The sequence below is a fragment of the Pseudopipra pipra genome, chromosome 7 (assembly GCF_036250125.1).
Source record: "Pseudopipra pipra isolate bDixPip1 chromosome 7, bDixPip1.hap1, whole genome shotgun sequence".
Lineage (NCBI taxonomy): Eukaryota > Metazoa > Chordata > Aves > Passeriformes > Pipridae > Pseudopipra > Pseudopipra pipra.
This window is the reverse complement of record NC_087555.1, coordinates 20,527,531-20,547,116: the sequence shown is the minus strand read 5'-3', so window position 1 is coordinate 20,547,116 and position 19,586 is coordinate 20,527,531. Positions and strand designations below refer to the sequence as shown.

Below are 19,586 nucleotides of genomic sequence, written 5' to 3'. Positions count from 1 at the left end.
TGCTTTTAATCTGAAGGAGTTATCTAGGGTTTAGCTAAAAGAAATCAACTTCTGGAGCAGATTTGTAAATGTTCGGTATTTGAATAACATCTTTTTTTTGGATTAAATAGTTTGGAGTATAAATAAAAATCTCAAACATAGCACCTACGTAAAAACTAGTCTTCTTGCCTGCAAAGTTGTGGTAGTTTGAAAAAGGTTTTCCCTCTGGAGTTGGAAAGTAGTATCATATCATATCCTCATTTCTTAGTTTTTGAATACATGAATTCACTAAAACACGGTACAATTATAAGTAATAAATATTATAGATAGTATTGACAATTTCAAGTTGGAAATTGATAAATTTAAAAATTTGTCAAATTATCAATTTGTCTAATTTGAAATTTTCAAATAGTTTCTTAATGTTGGCATGGTCAAATGGATATGACATGAGCTATACAAATTATTTTGTGTTCACCGTCTACTTGGTCATGCATCATAACTTAAAATGGACAAAATGGCACTGGGGAAGAATGAAATGTTAAGATCTGAAAAAAAATGGAATAAATTAATAAAAATTACAGTATCAGTCTCATCATATTACAAGAAGAGAATAAATGAATATTGTGCCATGTCCCGGTTTTGCATGGGATAGAGTTACATTTTTTGTAATAGCTGATTCACTGCTGTGTTTTAGGTTTACTGTGGGAATCATGCTGACAACACACTGATGTTTTGGATGTTGCTAAGTGGTGCTTACCCTAAGTCAAGGACTTTTCAGTTTCCCATGCTCTGCCAGCGAGGAGCTGCAGAAGGAACTGCAGGGAACATGGCCAGGACAGCTGACCCGAAGTGGCCAAAGGGATATTCCATAGCATAGGATGTCACACTCAGTACACAAACTGGGGGGAGTTGGCTGGGAGGGGCCAATCACTGCTTGGGGGTGGGCTGGGCATTGGTCAGTGGGTGGTGAGCAGCTGTTTCTTGTTTCTGTCAGGTTTTATTCCTCTCCCTCTCTCATTTTCATGACAATTATTATTATTAGTAGTATTGTTATTATTATCATTAATGTTATTATAATACTTTTACTCTATTAAACTGTTCTTATCCTAACCTATGAGTTTTGCTTCATTTCTCAATTCTCTTCCCCACTGTGAGGGCAGGCAGGGTGGGAAGTGAGCAAGTGTCTGCAAGGTGCTTAGTTTCCAGATGAGTTTAAACCACAACATGACATTTCTTTCTCCCCTTACAATTTTTATCACAATAATGATGTTTAATAGTCTTTAATATACAGAATTTGTAGGATGCTAGTCAGTCCAAATTCTGTCTCAAGGCTTTTATAAAAAATGAGGTAAGAAAAAGTCCATCACAGGCTTTGGCTTGAATTAACATTTTGAGTTCTCATATAGTATTTTGGAATATGGTGGTACATAGTCACAGTAATAGTTGCGAAAATGACAGATATCACAGACAACACCAATTTGGTTCTTCTTTCATTCTCTAAAGATGATAAGAATGGCATTGTCTTGGGGAGCAGAGAAAAAATAACCTGTTTATATATGTCAAACCTTTCAGCCTTGCAGTCTACTTTCCCATGAAAAGCCAAAGCAGACCAAGAAACTGCTTTGAAATGAGGTAAAATAGTACATTAGAAGCCTTTAAAGCTTTTCAGAAACACAGAAAATAGCTGCAATTTGATACATAAAACTAATGGTGCACTTGACTCTCAGCTGCAGAGCAGACAGATGGCAGCATACGGCCATACATTTGTGTAATGAAGTAGAATTTCAACACTGACCTTCTGAAACAGGATCCCAGGGGCTCACAGAAATTCTACACAAGTTTGACAGGGTGTCTCACCGTGGCTTCATGGCCTATTTACAGGTTAAAAAAATTTAAAAAGAAACAAAAAAAAGCTGTCCACTGTCTTTACTGGTACTTTCGAATAACAAAAATATAGGTAAAGGGTTTGCAAGAATGAATGCTAAACCAATATAAACCAAAAATGCTGTTTATAATACCCCAGAAAAATGCTGTTTATAATACCCCAGATAACTAAGCACGAAGATACATTTGTTGTTACTTTTTTTAAAAGTAGAATATCTCTCTGCATATGGTCTTACAAAAAACAGGTGCAAATATAGACTAGCATATGGTTTTAGTTTGAATGCATACATTTAAAGAGTTATTTTAAAGAGCTACATTAAAGACTTATTTTAAAACTTTTGAGTGTTGATACTTATACATCTGCACTTTTCCAGTCACTTCAGCATATCACACATCTAAAACAGAAATTATATTCATGATGTGGACTTTCCAAACAAGAAGGACTTCTTAAGCACGTCTAGGAACATCACACAAGACTGTAAATGTCTAGTAGAATTTTGGCAAGAGCTTGCCACAGAAACCACTGATAACTGCTATATGATCAGAAACAATACTTAACAAACAAAAGACCTACCTTTCATTCTGACAGCAGAACCCACATTGTTTAAAAATTACTTGAATACACATGAGCTTCACAGGGTAAAACAGATGAATAGTAAAAAATTAAAATATCAGAATTTAGGTCACTGTTCCCATCTACCAAAGAAACATATCAGTTGAAGAGGTAGATCAGCACTTTACTGGAAGATGACTAAGAAGTTCATGCTGGTATAACTAAACAGGAAGGATCTCTGCGGCAAGGATTTCTCAGCATAAGCTATAATATAAAGAAAGGGTAAGGAAGGAGCTATATTTCTAAACAATTACAATATGAAGTGGAAATAGTTATCCTGTGTTGTCAAAAGACTATCATCTGACTGGAGAAGTATGGAGAGCATTGGTGGGTTCTCTTCTCTCTGTTATTGCCTAAGTCCAGTCACAAAAATCCATGCAGGAGGCGAGAAGAGATAAAATTCAGTTGTTTATGCAAGTGTTGGGTTTCCAGGTTGGACATGGGTGGCCAGTTCTATCCAAACACACCTCTGAAATCACTATGACTCCTCTTTCCTCAACTCTGAACTGCCAGACAGGCAATTCAGATGCACAGTGAAATGGGTGTCTAGATAGCAGTAAGAACGTAGCTGAGTTTCCTCCAGAGTTACATTAAATCCATAGCCGTTTCCCTCATAGAAGCATATTCTCAAAATCCAAATACAGATTTTATCTTTGTGTTACACTATGTGTCATCTATGTCAATTTCTACATAGAAGCCATTGTATCCTTGTGAATTCTTGCCTTTTACTAATGGCATGACTTTGGGAAGATAAAGCAGGTGAGGTAGGGAGGTAGGGAAGCTGCCTGTATCTCCAGAATTGCAGAGGAGATGGCATGGACATACACAGAGCTGAAATAATGTGACAGAACAGAAAGACGTCCAAAGCTATTAGAGCATTAGTTGGATTAGTCATCAAAATTATTCATAGTCTGTCCTATTTTTATCAGAGTAGCTGTGTAAATGAAGGACAGAAAGATGGTCAGATTTTCTACAAAGTCTATACATTCACTTCCCAAATACCTTTTCTTCAGGCCAGTTGCACCAACATAGTGTGGGGGGGGAGGAGGGAATTTGTTTTCCTTTGCAGTAAGTGGAATGTGGAATTGGTCAAGGTGACACTAGATAGAGATGGAATTCTTTAGCATACATCTGATAAAGTGCATAGTATAAGAAAACAATTTCAATGTTGTTTTTCAGCTGGCTGCTACATGATTTCTGCCAATCAGATTAATGAATGCACTGGGTTACGTTTGTAGTCCTTACTTATAGAGTTAGATTTAGAATTCCCCTCATAATCCTTCTTTAAATGAATCCCTGTTTATATCCTCATTTTAATTGCGTATCTCAGAGATGCCTATTTTATGTTTAAGAGAGCAATCAAAAAAAGAGCCATCAAGGAAGCAGCAGCACAGAAAAAATATTTCACAAGAGACTATTTTGAAACATATTAGTGAAAAACTACAAAAGCAAATTTTTTCATGGTGTAGCTATTATGTAATTCCTGCATGAATATTGAAGCAACCTCTATATGCTCTGTTATCTGAACTACCCTAATTCTCTTAGGAGGGCAATGCCATGGTTCAGAATGATAACAGTGAAATATCTTTGCTTAACTTCTATGGCCAACCATAAAAATGTTTAAATAATAAAGTATATTTTAAAGTAATTGTGCTGATCTGTCAGAGAAGGGTAACATTACCTAAGAACTGCATCAAATCCCTGAAGCTGGGTCTGCACCTAAATCACCAGACTTCGAAATCTCACAGGTCTTTTCCTTGAGTTTGATGGATGAGCAGGGCTACAGTGGCAGCCATGCAGTGGCAGGATATTTGGTGCAGGTGAACTCCCTCTTTGTCATGCTGCTCATGCTGCTGAGCAGCATGACAAAGAGGGAGTTCACCTGCACCAAATCTAAAATGGTGCTTTCTGCCTGATTTTTTTCCCTGTGGCTATCAATATGATACTATGCATTTTTTTTAAAGGAGCAACATTTTTGGAGGAAAACAGTGTACATATTCACACATATCAAAAAGAACTTTTGTCCCACAGGTTATTTTGGGTACTTGAATACACCTTATTTACTTATTACTATTACAATGGTGGCATTTCATTTTCTGCCTGGCCATAGTGAAACACTGCTCCCACCTTTGGAAATTCGCTTCACTGTAGGCATCTTCCTCTATGGGTTCATGCCCAAAGCATTTTGAGTCCTGCATCTACACTTATGAATGAAGGTACAATGGTAGAATATCTATGCCACCATTTTTTTTTTTTTTTGGTAACAAAAATGCTCATTGGTAAACTAAGGACAAAGAGATAAATTCAAAATTAAAACAAAGGATGGAATTATTTTGATAGTTACAGTACTTATTACTGCCCTAAGGAAGTGTGGTAGAATGAAGATTTCTTCCCTTCCACTGGTATTGGGAATTTTATATAATACTCTTCTAAAATCATAGAATCACTCAGCAAGTTTCACTCTTCTGTCTGTGTCAGCTTTTTCAGATCTTTGGCCTGAAAGCTATTTTTACAAATGTGTTTAAGTGAAGAGGCTGAGTGACAAAGGCTGCAGATGAATAGACAGAATAACAGACAAATGTATTTTTCTGACTGAGTAATCATCTGTACTATTTATTTGTATTTTACTTTATAGCCCCTTAAAGAGTTTCTGATAGCGAGATTGGATTAATTTTCTTTCTGTCTGCCTTCTTGGAATAAGCTGACATGGCCGCCTCATGTTTTTTGGCAACAGTTCAAAAGTGATCTAACATTTTCAAGATATATGAAAATATTTTGCATATTTCTTGAATTTTTTTTAGTGAATGAGATTATTTTATTTGAATGTTACAGAAAAATTTACCCTGTTGTAAATAATTACAGCTAGGTGGAGAAGAACTTCCTTTTAAATTCCCAGTATACTTACCCTCTCTCAGTTTAATAGGAGAAATATTTTTTCTAGAATATATCTTCTTAGCCTGCAAAACATAACCATATTTGAGATTTTGTCTTATTTTATGTTTGGAGATAAACAATACTATGTAAGCCATCCGTATGTTTCAAAGTTCAGTCTATCATCCTGGATAATTATATCATTCTGATCATCATACTATCTAAGAATCTGTTTAATAGTAAAAGCAATTATAGACTATTCATTTGAAAAATAGTATATTAAAAAATCAGTTAGAAAAACTAGTGAGATACAAACTCTCTTAATTTTCCATACACTTATTTTTTTAATTATTATTCTCATAGATTTATAGTTTGGCAATTCCAGAAATACTTTAATTACTGTTGGTATCCAATAAAGCATTTTTAAGTACTTTCTTGAAACTGAAAATCATCTTGTTTGTGCCTCAAAAGTTTGAAATGGAAGATAAAGAACAAACTCAGTGATTCAGAAGTTATTTAATATTCACTTCTGATATTTTGGCTACCATCAGGAAATGCTTCCGAATTACTAAGGGCATTTCATATTTCTTTTGCAAAAGAACACTTTCACACACTTTTAAAGATTCCACATATTTCTGAACAGTGGTAATTTAAAATAACCTTTCAGTTTAAATAATCCATATTAATTTCATATCTAGTGTTGCATGTGTCTTAACCTTGAAGTAATGGTGGTTGACAGAAGAGGCCTAGGACATCTGAAGAAATGAAGGGAATGTTTTTAGGCTCAGGCTTCAGCTGTGCTTCATAACTGTATTTCTCTAAAAAAAAAACAAAAAACGAGTACTTCTTGCTGCAATCAGCATATATTTTCCATCATGAATAAGAAGCCCCATTTTAATTTAATTTTTGTGTGAGTACTATCACCGTACCCTCCCATGGGTACAAGAAAACAATAACTTTTCATATCACAATTTAAAGTATGGGTTTGTACTAGTGAAACCCTAAGTAGTTATGATTAATGACCTGCCTATTGCATTTTTGTAAGGGTTGGAACTTCAATGTATCAGTTAAAATATTGGTCCCATTGAACTCAATAACAAAATTCCCATTGACTTAAGTTTCAGCATTTCATCCACTACCCTTTGTGTCCCACTGTTCTTGATTATCCATTCGGGAGATTATATGATAGATGAAAAATATTTATTTTTATCTATTCATATTCTTTTAGATAAGCTGCAAGCAGATGCTGTTTCTTAAACATACATGTGTTCTTGCTATGCACAAAGAAATCTGTATTTCAAGTATCTGTCAAAATGATGTGAAAGCAACACAGTGAGTTGATGCTTCTCTTGCAACATTTAGATATGTACACAAATAAATGTATATACAAGTCTCAGTAATTATGTATTCATAAATATAAATATGCATTTTGAATCTTTGATTGTGAAATTATGAGAAGATTAGAAATTTAATTTTTTTCTAAGCCTGAAAATTCTTTAAACATTCTCCTAGAAATCACAGATCAAAAATAGTTTTCAGTTTGAAATAAATAATGGTTAAATCACTCATGTATCTATTAAATATGGAAGTATAATAGTAAGTAAAAATAAATCTAATACTAAGTAAACGGTAGGAGATATAAAGGGGGTGGAAAAGGCTTTTCCACATGTTCTTTGTTTTGGCCCATTGTAGGGTGTCAGTGTGGCAGAGCCAGAAGCAGGGCTGCGCCAACAAAGCTGCTTTCTCTGGCAGCAGTATTCCCCTCTTGCGTGTCAGCTCACTCTCTATCACAACATGGTCACCAAATACACAAATTAGGAAAATAAATGTCAATCTCAACTTGATTCAATATTTCTACCTGATATATATATATATTATATATATATATATATATATATATATATATATGTTCACTAAAGCCCCTTTTCTTCAGGTGTTTCTGTGCTGATGGATCCTTACATTTGCCTCCATTAACTGCACTGGGTCTCAGAGTATTACACTTAGTGTGTTAGTGTGTTATACTAACTAAAATGCCTAATTACATGCAAAAAAAACCCCAACAAAACCCAACCTCTAAGACACCAAGAGACAGGATTTATGCTTAAGATGAGGTCTGTGACTTCATGTACCTATATATAAAACCACCATTTACATGGAAATTTACAATGAAGAAGTTTTGTGAAACTGGATATCTCAATATCTTGAGTGAATACAGAATTATAATAAGATAATATTAATACAACTATATAAAGTACTACACATTCCAAACTATACAGCTGTATTATGTTATGTTTTAACCATGTAAGGAAAAATTCAATACAATTAGATAAAACTTTGATGCCATAGAGAAGACACTGGCTGATCCTATACTGTAAATCAAGTGCTCAATAGCATCAGAGCAACAATAAATTCCTGCTGTTTGACTACACTGGCCCTCAGCAGCAGCATTACCTAATCTGTTCCTGTCTCTAGTACATCAGTAATGGTTGGTTCAGTGCTGCCATCAGAAAAAAGGTACCAGAGCTGCAAAAGAGATTTTTACCTTAACAGCCTGATTCCATCAGGATTTGAATGCCTGTTCTTCCCAGTGAAATGCTGGATTTGTCAGGAGAGAATCATGTCAAATGATGAGCAGAAATTTCTGTATGTACCCATGCAGTTGACCTAGAATAGCAAAACACACAAACAATAATTTGTAACTGTAACTATCACACAGAGTAGATTAGCAGCTGAAATTGTAAAAAGGCCTACTAGAACCCTGACAGCAGTCTTAGGCAAGATATCCAATGAAGTTTGCAGAATCCCATTTTATGCTTTTACTTGCAAGAAGCATGAACACAGAGATAAAAAGCTGGCATGTTTCATCTTTCCTCCAACATGACCAGGTCTAATGGAATTCTGGATATCAATAAAACAAAAGTGTGATTGAATTTTGACAGTATCCTTGTGAGAGTGAATAATAAAACAGAAAACCTTCATCTTTGGCCATGCTTCAAGAAAAATTCCCCCTGTGTTTTATGTTAAATTAATATTTGATGTAATTCCATATAAAAATCTGAGATACACACTATTATTTGGCAATAATAATTTTATTAGATGTGCTTCAGCTTATTGTTATATTCATTAACTACATTCACTGCAATGGCAGCGTAATGCTAATCTGTTTGTTTGGATTAATTTCCAACAGTCAAACAACCTGGGAAGAAGTGCTCTTTTTGCGTTTTACAGGTATGTAATTTGAGGAAAACTAGTTCTGAATTAAAAGTGTGAACTTGAGATTACTGCTGTAAACATAGGTACAAATAGGTACAAAACATAGGTACAAAAAAAAGAAGTTCCAACAAACTGCCAGGCTGAAAGTACTTACCACTACTTACCATGATTTAAAAATTGATTTTCTGGCCTTACATATCTTTAAAAAGCAGTTGGGCTTTTTAAACACTATAATTTTTCATAAACTGGTAAGACTGAGATTTAGAGCCTCCCAGCAAGCATTTCTAATATAATCCAGTTCTCAAATGAACACATTCACAATATGACCCCCCTCCATTTTGTTTTTCTGCTGTACATTGTTTGTGAAAATTCTCAAGGCTCTCAGGAGCATTCTTAGCCTCTACTTCTGTATTCACATGAAGATTCTCACCCTTCAGCACTTCTTTTGCAACTGAAGGTAATAGGAGTTCTCTTTGTAAGTACATGGGGAATATGTGCCTGCATCACATATTATGCCAATGATTTTTTTAAGTTAAAGTATGATTAAAACAGATCATAGGATAACCTTATCTCATCCATTTGAGGTCTTCTGCTTAAATTTGTCTTTATTCAGAATACAGACTGACATAAAAATGAAGTTAAATATTATGGGTGGTCCCAAGCCCATCTACAAACCCAGATGTGAATCCAGGGCTACTCAAGATTCAATACTGCATGTATAGGTTTGAAATACCACATGACTGGGTCAAGGAGCACCTTAAAGAGAACTATGTGCACCTCACTATCTTAAGATCTCAAATGCTCAACTCAAAAATTTGTTTGGAAAACACAACTTGCTATGATCCTACCAGAGATAGTCCTCTGAAGGACTCTAAACAAGAGCCACCACCTACATGCCAATTACCTTGAACACAGATATTTCTGTGTTGAACTGAGAAAAGAAAAGCACAGATAATATTAAAAAAAAGATAAAATCAAAGGATGTTTGGATAAAAAGATAAAATTTTTACAAAAAAACCTGAACATCAAAATCATTCTTGTGAATTCTTGCTCAAACAGGAATTAATTCTAAGCTTGCAAAAAAGACTTTAAATTTTATGATAACTCCTTTAAGAGCAAAACACTGATAAGAAAGTTTTAGAAAAAGAAACCAAAATACAAAACAGTAGCAAGTTGTCTATTGATAATTTATATTTTAAATACAATAAAATAGACTTTACCAGACTGTAATCTGATCCTTATAGAGAAGAGAACCATAGGTTCTTATTACGTTTATTACAAAGAAGCAGCTATGTAAACTTTTCACAAGTATGTGCATTTACTCAACCACCAACAACAAGGTGTCCTCTCTCAGTAATTGCACTCTAATAGAGCCAGGGCTTAGTGATCCCTTTTCAAATGGATTTTTGCCATTAAATTACAACCTCAATATCTAAATTTAAGTGCCTCTTCTCCTCTATTATACTCATTTAATTCTGCTATGCCGGTGTTTGAATATGATTTGGAAAAATACTTAGATGTCTGAACATCTGGAAATAAAGATTTTCATTGCCATGTTACCATTGTATGGAAGCGTGCAAATTTTTTTTCCAGAATAAAAAATGTACAACTACAGCTATGTATATTCTGTGGTGATTACAATTTTAAACAAAGGCATCAAACACCTTTTTAGTAAAGGAGTCACCGAACTTCGGATTTGACATAATAATTTTTTTTCAGAAGCCATTACTACCTCAATGATACTTTGCCCCATTAGGCAGGTTTGTTACTCAGCCAGAAAAGCCAGGAGTCTTTCATCTCTCTGTTTCTTTTTGTTGTTGTTTCAGCATTTATCTAAGTTCAAACTGCAAAGTGCCGGGTCTGAGTTCCCACTGTTTGCTTTGAAACTTTCTTTGAACAGTTAAGACTCTATTCTTGTCCCAAACCTCTGAGGATCTCACCAAGTAAGCATTGCTCAGGACTGTTTTACTTAAAATTATAGCCTACCGTGCTAGGAAGGTTCTTTACAAACCAACATTCAGTGCAAGTAGAAACGGGGTGAGAGGGAAAGAACAATAATGTAAAAACCTGTAGGTCTTTTAGGGAAGGCAAACAAGAATTCATTCAAATTCTTAATATAGCCCTAATCTGTTCCAAGGGGTATCTAAGAGGGGAGAGTGGGAAAGAAGGGATCAAATGTCTCCAAAAATATACACATTAAGGAGAAAAATTATACATGCCCATTAGGCCTACTAATATCAAGAGTAATATAATGTTTTAATATATGCCTTGCAATTTAGACTGAAATTACTCATCTGATTCCCTCTGCAAAAAATTCACACTGGAGACTGCAAAAGAAAAAATACAGTTATTTCTTTCCATCTCACTCATTTTAAGCCCACTGGCCAAGAGGACAGAAAGACTACTGAAAGTACATGTGAATTCATAGTTGTTCCATGACATTTTAAAGAAATGTATCCTGAATCAATTTTTTCCTTTATGAATTTAGCCAAATAAACCCCATAGAGAATAAGGGCAAGAGCAAACACACAGATAATCACCTTGCTAGCTTCTGTGGGCCCAATGACTTACAGCATTTTCTTTCAAGTTACAGAAATTTAACCTTTGAGTTACAGTAGTTCCTTCACAGTCATTAACAGGTGTTTGTATTTTGAGTTTAAACTATAAACTGTTTGACGTAGGAAAAAAAGTATTTCAGTTTTTTCCACTGTCAAGGGAAAACACTAAGACATTTTTTTAGGTCTCCTGTGTATTGAGTTTTCTAGGATGCAAAATGGAGATTTTCACCTACCATTGTAAAGGGATCTTGGGAAGCTAAGTGTCACAACAGCAAATCTAGGGGCTTTAAGGTCACAAGGACTGTTGCATAACGTCGCTCAGATACCACAGTTATTGTTATTACAAAAGTCAGAACTATCCTGCACTATCCTGCACATCAAGACCAGTCTTCCACCTACACTTAGAAAATTATGTTTGGTTGCATAAAGGTTCTGAACAGCAGCCACACAATTTATTAGAGCATGGAAAGAAGTATCTGAAACCAGCAGCTGATCCATTTCAATCTTTTGACAGACTATCTGTAGATAGACTACAGAGCCAGTTCTTTAAAAATGAGGTTTGTGTCCTGTAAAGTCAGATAAGGATCTTGGCTGCTGTGCTTTGCTTACAAAGTTTGTTCTGTGTAGCCAACATCAAGCAGTGTCTCATTCTGTTGCTTTGTGGGTAACGGGTTGAAATATTAACAAGCGGAAAAGTCAAACCTTCACGAAAAAAAAAGCATCTTGGGTGCTCTTGTCTCATGTCACTTTCTATTTTATATCTTAAAAAACAGTGTCACTTTCACACATATTTTATTTTGTTTCTTAGGTCTTTATCTTGAAAATTTCAGAGACGTTTGAACAGTAATGCACAACGATCAGATAGACATCTGTCGAACAGTAACACACAATGCTCAGATAGACATCTGTCAAGCCCACGCATAGCAGAAGCAATGATTTCCTGTGGCTGGTTTGGAACAGGGTGATTGATCAGTTATTCTCTTTTGCTGTGACCTCCTGTAGAAGTCACAAGCAGAGTGTTTGCAGCCTACAGCTGCTTATTCATCCTCAGCCAGATCCAGATCTTTTAAAATTCAGAACAGTCCTATATGCATAACAGAGAAAACTACCATGGTAGTTCCTGGGAAGAAGAACAGCCATAGCTTTCTAGTAACAGTATCACAAATATACTGCAAAACTAATTCTAAAACTTGAGATAATATTCTATCATTAGGTATCAAGTGCAGGATTTTCAGTTCTTTCTCACAGGCAAAGCTTTTAAAATCTTATCTGACATATCTCATTGTGTCTTTCTTTTTTATCTTGTTGGTATCGTTTGTGGATATGAATCATAAAGTGTATTTGCATAGTATCAAGGGTTTTTTGGTTCTTTTTTTTAACATGGAAGATGGAACAAAATACTTTAATTCTAAAAAAGGTAACTATTCAAAATGTGACTCACTAAATAATCAAACTCTTAAGCACTTCAAAACAGGCTACTACCCTTAGTGAGGCTGTCATTCAGCCATTCATCATTTCAATCTACAAGGGCAGCCATTAGAAAGACTCTAGTTTAAACCAGTTTCAAATAAGAATTTTTACATATTTACATCTCTTCTGTACTTCTTGTACCTAGAGACAAATAATCCTCAAGATACTGACTAAAGCATATTGGAAACCAGAACATTACCTCGCTTGCCCAAAGTCATGCTTAAATTCAGTGGAAGAAACAGGAAAAAAATCTGTTTTCTCAATATCTGTTAAATATACCACCTCCTTTTCTGTTATCCTTCCCTTCCATTTCTGTTCTCTCCTGTTACTCCCTCCCACCCCTTTCTCCTGCAAAAAAGATTAAATGGAAAATATACAGAAAGGTCAAGGACAGAAAGTTTTACTACTGATACATGGAAAAGGCTCACAGTTAAGTACTGACAAGTTTAGTCAGGAGTCATCCAACTATATTCTCTTTCCCAAAAAATAAAAAAAGAAAGCATTCACCAGCAAATACATCCTATGGCCTTAGTATATCCCTTTGGTGACAGGCTATTAAAACAGCAGTGTATACTACTCTTCATTAGTGTCCTTTGTCACTCTAAGTATTTGTTTCACATCTATCAAACCATTCAGTATTACTTTCCATTTCATATCATACTTACTATTCCTGGAAAAAGCAATTTATTGCTAATTTGTACAGCATATGGCACAGTCAATAGAAAAATACTTTTTTAATATATTTTACTCCTTTTTGGGCTGTTAGCCTACATTTCTTTTACTGCAGCTCAATACACAGGCTTTGCACTCAAAGCATCACGACTGCTGCATTTGCAGTGTTCCTCTCTAAATTACTTCCTTTTCTTTTTTTGTCAGTCTCTCTGGATTCTTTAAGGGATCTTATTGATCAGAAGACAATAGAACTGACACTTAAATTCAGCACTATGCAGTCTGTGCTTCTGCAAGTTCTTAAAGTGCACTGAAAATCCAGAACATCCTACTCTTGATTAAAAAATTTGGCTCTAAAAATATCTAGGTTTTTCCTGGTCTCAGGTTTTGAATGTATTTGAAAACAGGAAGGGGGAAAAAGGAAATATTAGTTTAAAAACCCCACACACTTTCAAACCAATATTATTGTTCAGCCATACAACAAAAGAAATTTCAGGGAGGGTTTTTGAATGAAAATGTTCAGATGTTCACATTTTCCACAAGTGAACTTCCCACTTCCACTTACCCACAAAATCTCATGCAATAAAACCACCTCCTTAATCAAGCAAGGATCTGGGAGGAAAGGAAAACCAAACCAAACCAAACCAAACCAAAAAACACCAAAAAAACCCCAAACAAACAAACAAACAAAACAAACCAAAAAAAAGGGAGATGTTAGCAAGCTTAGCAGCATTTTTCAAGGTTGGAAAAAAGCTCCACATGGTCCTTAGTAGCCTCAAACTCTGCAATTGTCAGGCAATAACCTCCTGTGACACAGAAGTATCCAGGAACTTGAGAGTAGGGAATGGTCATTTATAACAAATGAAGTCTTAATGCAATTCCACCTGAGATTAACAGTGAAATAACAATTATTTTTAATGTTGAAGGAAATCCTCCATCCACTCCTCCATACTCCATTAAAGTAAGTTCTCTCCAAATGTACATATGTAAAATTTTACAGTACTTCTCCGTCAGACTTCCAAATATATGTTAGTATAACATATAATTTATATAGACTTACTAAAAGATATTAGAATATGTATACTACAAATGCATGTGATATCAAATAAAGACATGACACATAACTGGTTGGATGTTTCCTCTTTATTAAGCTGTGGTTTTCATTACAAACATACTCAAATTTACAATATTTGATGCCTTTGCAATGTTTGTTTTTCTTTAAATGAGAATTTTGTCGCAATCTCAGGTGTCTTTTAATGTCCTGTAGTTCAGAACTTTACATGATTCCTCCCTCGATTTCATGAGTCTATTTAAGATATTTATTAATACTTGTTAAGAAGGTAATTCCAATACTGTGGAATTTACAGGTTTTCTCTTAAGAACCAGAGAATATGCTCTCATACTTTCTCTATCCCTGGAGCAACAGGACTGAAACATTGCCCTGAGAGCTCAGTCTGGAAATTTTAATTCTGTAGGGACACAATGTTTTTATTCTTGCTTTAGGCATTCAGACTGACTAATTAATAAAAATAGAATCTGGGCTATCACCTGACCCTGACAACAGAAGTTCTTTGTTTATACCTAGCTTTCAGATTCCTAATATCACAATAATTGAATCTTCAATGCTTATTGCAGTTTCAGAAACACTTATCATGTCTTGTCTACAGTCAGTACCTGATTATGCCTAATTTTCTCTAAACAGAAGGCTTTTCCTGAGAAAACTATATTAATGTAAACTATACTTTTTTGTATATTTAGATTCTTTAAGGAGATTTAAAATACTGAAAGTACTGCCAGGGGCATTCTAATTAAACCTGAAGGCATGAAAATGGCAAGTGAAACACTGCACCATTTGTAAAAACAGAATGTGTTCAGATTTAAAAAAAAAAAACACTTAGATGTCCTCTGTGGATATCTGCTCTTCCTGAGAATGTGCATTTGTTGAAAATTATTACTATTGTCATAGACTGTCTTGTCTGAAGAAATGCTCTCTCCTGTACTGTTTTGTTTACAAGTGTTGTCAGTGGAGTGCAGAGCTGTTTGAATAATACTGTAGACCTACTGAATATAAAATTGGTCTGTCACTGGAGAAAACGGAAGCAACTATGCCAAGTTATTAAAACATATTGGTTTCAAGTAAGTTTAAGGGCACACTCAGGGCAATCCAGTGTTTTTAATGAAGATCTCAATGTGATCAATAAATTATAAGATATTAAATCTTAAATTCACTCTAAGGTATACAGTATCTGTTTTTAAAAATTAATGAATTGAGCACAGAATTGTGACACAGTTGAATAAATTTCAAGAGGAAGGATGATTTGTGCAGATGTGCTGGACTGGACCTTGAATGATCTTGGATCCGTTTCCAGTTCTGCCCTCAACTCCATCTAGCGTCACATACGCTTCTTTAGACAACACTACAAAGGTATTTATCTATTTTAAGATGCACAGAGATGTCTACCAAAGTTCTGAAAACACCTAACTACACCAGGCAATTAAATCCTCTTGAATTTGGAGACCTGATCTCAAATGAGGCCTGTCCACAAATGATAAACTGCATAAAGTCCTTGTTCAGACAATACATTGTCTAAGACTCTAATCGATCATCACAACTCAGTAACTGAATCACAAAGTTAAGTCAACGCCTCCTCACTCCTGGGAACAATTCACTTTCTGTACCTGAGTTAGGACACGGGCTCCTTGTGTCCCACGGTCACTAAGTAGAGAATTTTGAATGGATATGTGCCTTTTGGTTAGCAGAACAAATCCCATCATTTAACCATGGATATCAATTTCTGGCTGAGGTTTCTACATCCTTTTTCCCCCCCTCAGTATTGGATAAATGTATTAATGTTCTCTGAAGAGATTCTAACTGGATCAGAGAGTGTCATAAGAAAATTGTGAGCTGCATCATTTGTCATGTTAAGGCTAGACATATTCTAAGAGAAAACAGAATACAGTTTTTTCTCTATAAATAATTGGGAGTTCAGAAACATTTTCATTTTATCGTTTACTCACATAAAGATTCTAATTAGTGCAAATCTCGGAAGCCCATAATCATCTTACATCATTTGGAAAATCCACTGACAATAAGTCTCTTTCACTTTCCTTAACCCTTCCTGGTTATTCTCAGAGACAATTTTTTTTCAAGTGGGAATAATGTGTAAGTTTACCTTCAGGGCAAGAGTGATAGTTTGTATGCAATATCTCAGCTGCTTTAATCAAAGACTTTCTATATAGCCAATTCACCAGGCTACAATTGGAAGTAAAAGGGGGAGCATGAGAACAGAGGAGGATAGTCAATACAGGTATTGATATGATAAGGTCAGGCTGAGTAAATCCAGTGGGCTAATACACTATTTACATTGATGTAGTCGGTGTTTTCCAAGAATCACAGAATTGTTAGGGTTAAAAGGAACCTCTGGAGATCATCTAGTCCAGCCTCCCGCTCCCAAGGCAGAGTTACCTAGAGCAGGTTACATAGGAACAAGTCCAGGTGGATTTTGAATGTTTCCAGAGAGGGAGACTCCACGACATCCCTGGGCAGCCTGTTCCAGTGCTCTGCCACCCTCAATGTAAAGAAGTTCTTCCTCATGCTGAGGTGGAACTTCTCATGTTTTAGTTTATGGCCATTGCTCCTCATCCTGTCACTGGGCACCACTGAAAAGTGTCTGGCACCCTTGACAGTCACCTTTGAGACATTTATTTGCACTAACGAGATCCCATCTTGGTCTACTCTTCTCAAGACAAAACAGGCCCAGCTCCCACAGTCTCTTCTCATAAGAGAGATGCTCCACACCCCTGATCATCTTTGTGGCCCTCCACTGGGCCTTCTCCAGTAGCTCCTTGTCTTTCTTGAACTGTGGAGACCAGAACTTGAACTGTGGAGACCAGAATTGAACACAACACTCCAGATGTGGCCTCACTAGGGCCGAGTAGAGGGGCAGGATCCCCTCACTTGACCTGCTGGCCACACTCCTCCAATGCACCCCAGGATACCACTGGCCCTCCTGGCCACAAGGGCACACTGCTGGCTCATGGACAACTTTCCATCCCCCAAGACTGCCAGGTCCTTCTCAGCAGCACTGCTCTCTAGTAGGTCGGCCCCCAACCTGTGCTGATATTTGAGGTTATTCCTCCCCAGGTGCAGGACCCTACGCTTGCCTTTGCTGAATCTCATTAGGTTTCTCTCTGCCCAACTCTCCAGCCTATCAAGGTCCCACTGAATGGCGGCACATCCTTCAGGTGTATCAGTCACTCTCCCCGTTTTCATACCATCTGCAAGAATAGTGAAAAACATATTGCCCCTGAAGTAACATACAAGGTCCACATCAGCATAGATCAAAGCCCTCAGGCACAGCATAAAATTGTTGGGGAACTAACAGATAGTCATGAGTAAAGGAATAGGGGATATGTGATCCTTAAGCTCTCAGTTCCACCTCATGGAGGCTAAATGCAAGCCACTCTGTTCACTAAAAATCTCTGGTTTCCAATTACTATGAACAGTCTCACCATCGTCCTCGCAGAAGTCATGAAAGAATCCCCAGATGCAAAGCACCAGCCAGGTTGTTTTCCCAACTTCACAGACAAAGTCCTTGGCCTTCAAGTGCTCTTCATTTCTCCCTAACCAAATGTAACTGTCAAGTATTCTTGATAAGAGTGCCATGAGTTATAGCAGTGGAATATAGGTGCAGGTCCTACAACGCTCACTGAATGCTCATAAGCATCCAGCACTATTTACAACATTGCAAGCTCACCAAACTCCTCGTGAGTGTCTCTCATCAACAACTCGCTACACTGTGAATGCCAGTATGGAAGAAGAAATAGTTTCCTGTAGAGGCAAGGTAGAAAAGAGTGCAACACACATCCCTGTACTATTGCAGTAAAACCTTATGATGATATTAAAAAGGAGGGAAAAATAAAAATTTCCACTGCTCGACACATTTCAGTCATTTTTAGGCATGCTGCTCACATACAAATCCTTGCACAATGCAACAGGACTGTTAGTGGGAGTATAAACTATCCCTGAATAGTCACTGGCTCAAAAAATAGTTTGTGTATAAAAATATGATGGCCCTCAGTATAATAAAAGAAACACGCTGTAGAGGTAGTAGCTAAAAACTGAATTTATGGTATGATATATTGTTCGTGAGGCAAGCCAAAATGAGGGGATGTAGTAGAAGATGGTTTGAAGGATTTAATAAATATTTTCTGAGTCTGGGAAGACAGTCAGACATATTGGAAGGAAGTTCATTCAAAATGGATGATAAGGCAAACAGAATATAACGTGTTTCAAATGTGAAAGAATTCAAGTGTTTGATGGTATGCATATTGAAGTTGCATGTATATTTTAGCAATATAGCTTAGAAAAAGTACCAATTAGGTTGCTAGACTTTTTTTGATCTGGGGGAAATTTCAAAAATTCATCCATCAAGTTGGTCCCTTGGTGTTCTCAATAGTCAAATCCCATCAAACGTGTTGAAACTTAGCAGTAATAAAATAGTGTGAATTTATAGTAATATAAATGAACACTATGTATTAGACTGTTTTAACTGCAAAGAATTTGTCCTTGCTGAAATTCAAACCATGCTGAAACTATCTGCTCTGACATCTTCTGCCAAAGTAGAATCTGCTGAATTTCTGTGAGGAATCAAGTCACATGTGACACCAAAAACCTCTTATGCTGTAAAAGGAGGAAAACGCTTTCTTAGAACCACTGGATGTACATCACAACTCACATTACAAGAGGAGTTAGTACAATGAAAGCAGATGAAGCCAGAAATAGGGTGTTATTGAACAGAATGGCTCTTCTTGTGTGACTAAGACACATAAAAATAAAAGTGTTTGGAGAACTCAAATGACCATAAAATCCTACTTCCATCCACTCAGAAAGCAAATGTTTCTAAAGTGCCAGGGAGAACATACTTGTAATGCATGACAAGAATACATGAGTCAAGCATGTATTTTCTTGTTGGTAAGCAACAAGAAAAGCCTGAGGTTTTTATCACACATATTTAGAGAAGGTAGTATTCTTCACCTTTAAGCACAAATACCACAGTCATATATACAATATCCTTCATACACCACCTTTGTCATGATCCAAGGTCAATACTATCCTTTGATCAGAAATCTTAAAACCATACAGCATAAAACCAGATGGACTTGAACACTGCAGAGCAAAAGCTGAGTCCTTCATAGCTACTGAAAATATAAACACTTTAATTTCAGTAGAAGATAAAATTTTCCTTTGAATATTTCAGTGTAGAAGATTTATCTCTACCTCTCATCAAAACACAGCCATCAATTAAGAGTTTGAGCTGTTAAAAGAT

General features: G+C 36.0%; 1 long non-coding RNA gene across 1 annotated transcript in view; it reads right to left on the bottom strand.

Annotated features, from left to right (window-relative positions):
* The window catches only part of LOC135417206 (uncharacterized), an 85,822-nt gene that overhangs the window by 28,817 nt on the left and 37,419 nt on the right, over positions 1-19,586 (bottom strand). The window contains exons 6-9 of the long non-coding RNA XR_010431962.1: positions 7,890-8,011; positions 6,064-6,165; positions 5,382-5,433; positions 1,775-1,850 (exon numbers count right to left, since the gene is read on the bottom strand). This is a non-coding gene — a long non-coding RNA (uncharacterized LOC135417206). The remainder of the gene's footprint in view (positions 1-1,774; positions 1,851-5,381; positions 5,434-6,063; positions 6,166-7,889; positions 8,012-19,586) is intronic.